Source organism: Electrophorus electricus, chromosome 8 (assembly GCF_013358815.1).
Source record: "Electrophorus electricus isolate fEleEle1 chromosome 8, fEleEle1.pri, whole genome shotgun sequence".
Classification (NCBI taxonomy): domain Eukaryota; kingdom Metazoa; phylum Chordata; class Actinopteri; order Gymnotiformes; family Gymnotidae; genus Electrophorus; species Electrophorus electricus.
Window position 1 is genome coordinate 18,508,584 of NC_049542.1, and position 9,885 is coordinate 18,518,468.

Sequence of the window (9,885 nt, forward strand, 5' to 3'; positions counted from 1 at the left end):
CTACAGGAGGGAACATCAGGGGGTGGTAGGAGTAGCCGTGGCAGCTGAGTTGGGAAGAGGCTCAGTAATATGATATCAGGTGTAGGTGTACCTTGGCAGAAAGAGAGACTAGATTATTAGGCATGTCCAGGTATGAGGATGTGTAAATTAGGGAACAACTATAATGTACAATGATGGACTCTGGCAGATCTAGCTATGGCAGCACAGCTAAAAGGATAGAGCCAGAAGGAAACACAATCAGAGGGCACCCTGGAACATCAGCACTCTGCTGCTCTCAGTCAACAAACTTGAGTGATAAAAGAAAAAGAGTTTACCATAACTCTCAATGCCCATGGAGCCCCAGATCTACAGCTTTACCTAAGATGGGAAGCAGTTAATAAAATGCCTCACTGTACAGATAGGTTTTCAGCCTAACCTTAAATATTGAGACCGTATCTGAGTCTTGAATATTACAGGAAGGTTATTCCATAGTGTGGGAGCTTTATAGGAAAAGGCTCTGCCCCCTTCAGGAGTTTTTATTATTCTAGTAAAGATACTAGTAAAGAGCCTGCACCTTTTGATCTAAGCAGATGTGGTGGATCGTAATGCACTAAGAGTTCTCTAAGGTACTGTGGGGCAAGACAAGTGCTTTGTAGGTTAATATAAGTATTTTATAATCAATATGAAATTTTACTGAGAGCCAATGTCAAATAGCTAAGATAGGGGTGATGTGATTAAATTTTCTAGTACAAGTAGTAACTCTGGCTGCTGCATTTTGAACTAACTGGAGCTTGTTTAGGCACTTAGTAGTACAGCCTGATAGTAGGGCAGTACAGTAGTCCAATCTTGAAGTAATAAATGCATGGACTAGCTTTTCTGCATCATGTGAGGAGAGCATGTTCCTAATCTTTGAAATGTTCCTAAGATGAAGCAAGGCAGTCCTAGAAATATTATTTACATGAGCTTCGAATGAGAGACTGAGATCCATAATACCTCCAAGATCTTTAACTGTTAGGGAAGAAGTGATTGGGAGACCATTGAGATTCATTGAGTAATTACATAGTAAGGACCTAACCATCTCTGGGCCTAATTGAAGCACCTCTGTTTTGTCAGGATTCAGTGAGAGAAAGTTCCTCAACATCCAGTGTCTGACATCCTTTATGCATTCGTCAATAATACTATAATATAGTATTAATAGTTAATAGTATAGTAATACTATACTATAAACTATAAAGTTAAACTTTATAGTTATAGTTTCTCTTAGGACCTATTAAGTACATTTTAAATGTAATAGTATCTCCTTATGCACCAGTAACTGTAACGGCCTGAGTGCCATAGAGCGGTGAACAGGATGCATAGACTTCCTTGACGATGTGAAACATTTAATGACATAAAACATAAAGGACATTCGTGGCACTCACACATAATAACACTAATGGACAGGAATACACAAACAGTATAAACAGTAACAATGACAACAGAAAAAGATATAAATGCTGGGTTACACTAACAGTGGCTACACACTCATTGGCACTAACATTCTACACCAACACTAACAATGACCAACCATGAGGCTCACACTGCCAGGGATTGAAATAAACAGACATACACTCAACGTTAACCCCGTGCAGGTGCGTGCCATCATGGAGGGCATGGAAACAAATGTAAATTCCCCTTCATGCGGCGGGCCATACAATGTGATTTGTGGGTGCTGGGTGGGAGCATTCTGTGACAGTACCCTACTTAGTTTCTCTCTGTGGATTCAAATGAACCACGCAGGCTGACTCTCTCTGCATTGCTTATGAATGTAGGAACATACAAATATCGACAGAACATGCAGCAGTGTTTGGTAAACCAATTTGAAGTTACATTAAATTATAAATTATGTTACAAATATTACCATGCCATGATAACAAAAACACATACAATGGGATGTCAGATGTTGCAGTATGAGGAAAGAATTAAAACTTGTTCCAATTTTTTTTTGTGTATGGAAAATGGCTTTTTGGTGTATGGTAAATCATGTGTCCCTCTACAACCACGTTTACTTTTCATAGAAAATAGCCATGCAAAGCAATCAGAGCCAAATCCAATGTAACACCTGACTTCAGTAATGTGTAGAATATTTGCTGGCCCTCTATACTGAGGTAATGTAGTAGAAGCACAGGTAATCTAGCATCTGTCCATTTTTGTCCATCAACATTGATGACCATGAGGTAGTTTTCAAAATATTTTTCCCCAGGTCATGAATGGAATGTTGAACTCCCCTGGACCAGGCAGAAAAATCCTGGGAAACGGTGCTCTAGTAATCTTATTCAAATTAGAATTTGGAAGTATGCTAGTAACTACACACTACATGTCACTCATCACCAATCAGGTATATTTAAGTAAAAAAACATGGGAACCCAATATAACGTTAAGTAGAACTCATAATTGTATTCCATCATGTAGGCAAACAGCAGCATCACATTACATACATGCAAGTGTTCAACAACTTCTTCACTTCTATAACTTTAGTGCGTTAAGCTTGTTACTGACATCTAGTGGTGTTGCTATGAATACAATGTTAAGAAATGCAGGACACAGCAGCATTCACCAGGTTTTTCTCCCTTATGTCTTGCAGATGGACAGAGGGCTGGGGTTGTTTTGTCCTAGGTGGTTGTGAGGGAAGAATGCCAATTGCTGTACATTTGTCACAAGCTACTGATTTGTGACACCACTGGTGGACATTTGTGCTGGGAAAGCACACACACACACACACACACACACACACACACACACACACACACACACACACACACACACACACACACACACACACACACACACACAAACAAATCTGACAGTCAAGACACGCTTCAGTGTCTGTTATACCAAAATGTGTGTATGGTGACTATTTCAAGGAAGCACCCTTAAAGCTGCCTGCAGTTTACCTTGTTACATACATACTCCAATCAAAATGTTGGGTTGTATATAACCAAATGTGAGAAACACGGATATCTACAAACAACTTTATGTTATCAAGATTGGAATGCTATTGATGGTCATGGACCTCATATCTGCCCTTAAGTTGTGCTTCTGATGTACCTGCCTGCTCTTCTCCTACCGCCACCTCACTCATGCAGATCTCCACAGCTTGTCTGAACTCTCCTGCATTGTACAATGTGAAAGGATTCATGCACCAGGTAACAGTTGCTGAGGCTTCCGCACCTGTACATCAAAAACTGCAATGTCTGCCGTTGTCTGTGAGACCTGTCTCAAGAATTGAGTCAGTTGCTTTCTGCTGGTGTAATCAAACATGTTGATGTATCACATTTTTGACCAATAGTCATGACATAGAAGAAAACAGGTGGAATAAGAATCTGTAGATTTTAGATACGGGCACTCACTACTCTTCTTTGATAGAGCTGGAATGCACCTTGCAAGATAGGTCAGCATGTTTGTTGTACTTCAATTATGATGTAGTTTACCACACTAACTCACAAAATCACACTGCGGACTGTCTTTCTTTTGATTACAATTGCCTTCTGCTGATGAATCTGAGACTGAACTTCTTTAGTTGGTTGCACTGCTCACCACTGCACAAGCTGCTATTTCACTTGCTTAATTCAATTCTGCCTCTGTATCATACCCTGAGCTCTCTGCTTTTAAACATTCATATTCAACACAAATGGCCTGCTTCCCCATAGTTATTGACCTCTAACCTTCAGCCATACTTCAAACTGTGCAAAGATCTGAGTATAACTGTAGCTTTGTAGTGCCTACATCTCTGTAAAAAGTTTTTACATAAGAGCCACCAGGACATAGTTCAAAGAAAGCAATGAGTATGTGACTTATATCGGTGCACTGGAATGGATGCACTTCTCAGCTTGTATGCTCTGCTGCAGTTCAGATCAAATAGCAAAGACTCTCATCACGCCACTACAGCTATCTCGACCTGTTGCTCCATGGACAAATATAGGCCTTCAAATAGTAGGACTGTTTGAGATGGCTAAATGGGACTGTATGTATGCTATCACTCTTAGTGATTATGACATGAAGCAGCATCTATTACAACTGATGCTATAAAAGGATTTGTTCAATAGCACCTTTAGTTGTTAATGCAATCTTGAAAGCCTAGTGACCAACAATGGACAACTGACATCCACTACACTTTATATATTCTTGAAAGAACACAACATCTCTCATGTCAAAGCCTTGTACCTGATAGGTGCTTGTTCTTACTTACCTTATTCAACAGTAGTTTATTATTTATTAATATAATGAATGCAACAGTTGGCCCTCACAAAGGACCACTTTAACTAAAAAAACCTGTTGGCACTGCTGCATCCACTGTACTGGTTTTGGCATTCCGTTTGTACTCAGATCAGTCAGTGATCTAATAATGTCTGAATATACAAACCTACATTAATAGGCAGCCAGCTCCAAAAACTATTTCAGTTTCTGCTTCAGAAATGCTGCAATCTTGTCAGTTTTGGCATGCGTCTGTCTGTGACCCAAGTGGAAACTCAGATACCTTCATCCTTTGAATGGTACACTTCTTTGGATTTGTAGTGAGGCCGGCTTATCTCACTGACTTCAGGACAGCTGAACTGATCAAGCAGTTCATCAATACATGAAACTGGATAGCCATAAAATTTAGACCCCCAATTTACTTTTCTATAGACAGCTCAGAAAGGAACAGTTCCATTGAGCTTGGGAACCAGCCCTTGATTTCTGAGTTCATAGTGAGGCACCTTTTTCTAAATTATATGAGCTGTTGTGGACAACCACTAATGAGGTTGTCTCACTGTGATGTTCAATGAGGTCAGTAGGACAAATCAGGATCAAAAACACATGCACAAACTGCCTACAATTGGGCAAACTCTGCTTTCTGGGATGAGGAGAGAATGATGAAGTGTTAAATGTGGAGTGCATCATTCTTATCTTTTTATCAACCTCCCCTACCCACTGTGTAACCTCAAAAGGTCCTTGACACTTGGCAAGTAATTTAGTGCTTGAACTGCGGAGCAATGCGAGCGCTTTGTCTCCCAATGAAAACACATGCAGCTGGGTGTCTCTGTTTTATGTGTGGGCTTGTTGTTCTTGAGCTTGAAGAACTTTTCTTGAGTGTCCCAGTGAATGGAGTTTTGCCCTCAGGTAAAGAATGTATTTCATTTCTGCTATTTGTCAGTCCTTCCTCCCAATTTTCTTGGATGACATATATGGTGCCCCATGGCTTCTGCCCATACAATAATTCAAACAGGGAGAATCTGGTGGAGACTTGCATGACCTCTCAGGCAGCAAACAGTAGGGCATCCAGCCACCTATCCAAATACATGACATGTTCATGTATTAACTTTAAAATCATAGTTTTCAGGTTCTGATTAAACTGATTTACTGGGTCAACCATTCTGGGGTAGTACACTCTGGTGCAAATTAATTTAATCCCCAATAATACATGCAGTTCACAGTGTATATAAATGCTGTGCCCTGATCAGTCAGAATCTCTTTTGGAGGAGTACTATTGCAATACTGTATGCTGAATTGTTGCAGACAGCCACCCCTTCCAGGTATTGTGTTGCATAGTCTACCAGGGATCCTACAAAGCTGTAACTCTGTGTACTCCATTATATTGGCCAGATGAGAACCATGCCAATTCTTTTGAAGAAGATCCCTTGATCATAGGGAGGTGCAAAAGTACTTGGTATTGCCAGGTACCTCTTGACTCAAAATAAGGTTAATCAGATGACATTTGTGACAGATGACATTTGTGGGATGAGGCATATCACTTGTGTAGATCACCGTGAATGCACAGACAAAAAACCGGGACAGTAGGAATCAATAGGAAACTGTGACATCAATCCCTTCTTTCAGGAGTGTCCTCCTGAGCTGTGGCACCTCCCCTTAGCCCTTCCTGCTCTTGACCGTTTAGGATGACCCTGTAAGTGCTTCCTGGTTGAAGGCAGCAGAAGTCACACCTGGACGTCTATCTCGGGACTCATCTCTGAGTACATGCCATTATGCCCATGAAAACAGTGGCTAGACAGTAGCCAGTGCCTTGAATCTTCAAGTTTCAAGTTTCAAGTTTGGTTTATTCGTCACATACATAGTCATACACAGTATAACTCGCAGTGAAATGGTGGAGAGTGGTGGAATCTATGCCTTTTCCTTGAAAATCTAGTGACAGTGACAGGTTCTAGTGGATACATGTACTGGCAGATACAGGTACCAGCAGATATTTGTGAATATCTCTGTGAAAACATTTCGCCTTCACCTGGTATGTATTACTTCGTACTGAACCAGGCAATGGTGGAATGTGGTCTGCAAAATAGTCCCCCATCAGCCAGATGGCTTCCTCCACGTGCTAAGGGCAGTGGCACAGTGGCAATTAACTGCCCCAGCACCTTCAGGTTGGCAGTGTCTGCAGAGCCCCAATATGAAGAGAGGAGTAACAGGCTGCAACAGTCCTGGAGCTGCTGCATAAAGATAAAGGGACCGTCAAACTCCTTTAACATTAGGGTCTGATGATGCAGTCTGGCCACCCCTATGCAGGATCATCATCCTGAGGGAAACGAACTCCAGCTGCTGGGCCAGTGACAAGTGCAGCGGAAGCAGCTGCACTGCCCAGCTCTTGTTCAGGCAGCCACAGGCACCTTCATGTTGTGCATGCATCTTAGGTCTCACGTTTTGACATGGCTGTAGTATTTCATCAGGGAAGCAGGAAGCAGGAAACAGAGGTGGAGCATAGAGCCGGAATTATTATATAAACAAAGTGCAGAGACCTGTACCTGTAAGATTTCTCTCCCTCTCTCGCTGTCAACACTCAGCAACCTGAAAGAGAAGCTGGTATAAGTAGGATGCTTGTAATCATATACAAGTACAACCTTAATTACCCACTGGTTCAACGGGGTTGTGTTTCTGCCTTGCAGATGAAACTTAGCCGGTATTCATTTGTTGTGGTTGAAATCTTGGCATTTTGTATCCCAAAATACTGTCAAGAACCAGTAAGAAACCTAATTTTATACTGTCCTATTGTAAATTTCAAATGCATTTGTTACTTGATGAGAATGTAATATACCTTTGCTTTAAGGAGTTATTGAGTAACATGATATTTTAGTGTATTAAGAAAATACTTTTACTGTTGTACAAAATGTACAAAAGAACATTCTGTATACAATACTATTATCAAGGATAGTTATATTTTCTCAGACACTAGTTCAACCGTACTACTGCATAAAAGGTCTGCATTTGGTGTACTGCATGCATGTAAAATAGCTTCTGAAAGTGATCCCAGATTCCATGCAAATGCTACGTGGCTTATATTAACAAATGATCTCTTTAATGGCCTTTTCATTGTAAGAGCCTCAGAGTCAGTGTGGCAAATTCCTCCACACTAACTCCTGGGGCCCGCATCAGGCTCCTGGGGGACATCGGGGCTCATCCTGCCACTGCTCTCACGCACAAACACGCACTGCTGTATTTCCTGGTGTGCACACAGCAGGCAGTGGGAGTGTGCCTCACATCCCTCTCACATGCAATCCACAGAGAGGTCCTAAGAGTATGAGAGTTCTTCTATCATCTGCTCTCACTGAATGCTAACTTCCATACTATAGTGTGGAATTTGTGGACTATATTTTTGGACGTTTATCACTGTGTCCTGTTTTCAGATGATAAAGCGCGTAGTTATAAACCTTAAAATACATATTGCAGCAGAAAGGTTAGATCATTTAAGTCAAAGTTTGAAGCAAACACAACTTCTATATATTTAATGTAGATATTATTATAGACTGTAAAGGTGTTACTTTATAAAACTATAGCTGTCCTAATTTTTTGTTGCAATTTGAACACAAAAGTCCTTTCACTACAACCCAAAGAAAAGGAAAAAGGCTGCCCTTAGAAATATTTCTGTGAAGCTCTGTCAAATGGCAAATTCCCTCACCATGGTTCTATCAATGCATCATTTAATCCACTCCCTCCTTCCAAAATAAAATAGAAAGTTATTTTGTTGGAATTATTTTAAAATGAAAAAACAAAACAGACTAACACTTAAAATATGGGTAAATATGGTGTCCTTGTGCACACTACACCTGTCTTTAAACAATAGACAGCACAGACTGTGTTTGTGACAAAGAAGCTGAAACAAAAAAAAAAGAAAAAAAGAAGATCTTTCTGTTGCTAAAAAGAAGTAGAAAGAAAGCCTGGAAAATACAGCCTAAAACTGTATAGAACCGAGAACACTCCAGTGAGTGGAAAAGCTCCTTTACATGAGTACGTGTTGGGAAAGGACAAGTTAATGTCTTGGGACAGTGATATATCTGTGTCACATGTGCCTTATTCAAGTGCCCTAAATGTGTGTGCTTGGGCCTGCCAGCCATACATCTCTACATGTCTCTTAGGTAGAGCATTTGTCCTTGCTGTCTCTGCCCTGAATGTGTACTCCATATCTTCCTGTCAAAAGAGCAGTCAAGTGGCTGACATATATGCCCATTCCAACCAATTTATCAATGCAAGTCTGGAGTGGCAGCCCTGAAATTCAAATTCAGATAAAAACACTATAAAAGTGAAAATTTTCCTGATTAATATTTACAATGACTGAAATACATGACTCTATTCTAATTGTCTTATCAAAGTTATATACCTCTTGACTCAAAATAAGATTAGAACTACTCATAATCTCTTCCCAGGAAAGGAACTGGGCAGTAATTTTCCAGAGATTTTACAGTGGCGATGACTTTGTCTTTAACAATGCTTGCAAATTCACTTTTTTGTATCTATGAAGTTGAACAAATAGCTTAGCAGTGAACTCTTCCGAAGCCTACCCCTGCACAAATTCAAACCCTCTGAGGCCTTTCTAACCCCTGGAGCAATGGTGCATTCTTCACATACACAACATGGAAGTGGGTTATGATGAATGATGGGATTAGACACCACATGAAGTCCAGAACTTTCCTGGGGCACATCTCCAACAAGCCTTGGCCTCTCAACTGTAGAGCAATATTTCGTGCAGGTTTGTTTGATTTTACATTGCCATGGTGGACACTGCTGATGTGCCTTTTGTTTCCTTACCGACCCTTGTAGGCAGTGACCACCCTGTGTGGCTGGTGTTTAAGTTTCACTCTTACTCTGACTGCATGCCTGTGGTATTCTAGCCTGAGTTGAAGGCATGTCTTGACATGAGTAGTGGAGACCTAATGCTGCTCCCTGGGATATGTGATGGGAAAGAGGACATCAGCTGGCTTTACCTGTGAGAAACTCTGCTGACATGGCCAGTCACCCACACACTCCCATGATCCAGCACACACAGCTGGGGGCTATGCAGGAGGGGAACTAAGCCAAATCCCACCGAGTCAGACTAAAGGTCACAGAACAGGCCAATGTTGCAGGGAAAGACGTGGGATGAATATTCATCCATTTGCCCATGTCTGTTCTCTGACACCCACTGCTCTCTGTCATGTCCTGCTGCTGATGTACATCTTAATACCTTTAGCTTCTCCTCCAACCCCATGCTGAGTAGAAAGAATGGGGAGCTCAAAGCTCCTTCCTTTGCGATCCAGGTCAGAAAAACATCTGCTGCTTGGTACAGTATGAGAAATGGAGCATTTGGGCACACAAGACAAAGATGTTAAGATCCACTTGTAAGCTGTAATGACTTTTTTGCAGCTTTGTCACGAAAAACGAAAATATGTCTCTTTGCCTATTTAAAGTGAGAGTAACACCATTACTGCCAATGTGTGTACATGTGGGTGTATTTACTTGTGACAGTGGTAGCTCAGTGGTTAAGGTACTTGATTTGTAATCAGAAGGTTGCTGGTTCAAGTACCACTGCCAGTTTTCCACTGTTGGACACCTGAGCAAGTCCCTTAACCCTCAATTGTTCAAGTTGTACTCAGTCATAATAGTAAGTCACTTCGGATAAAAGTGTCA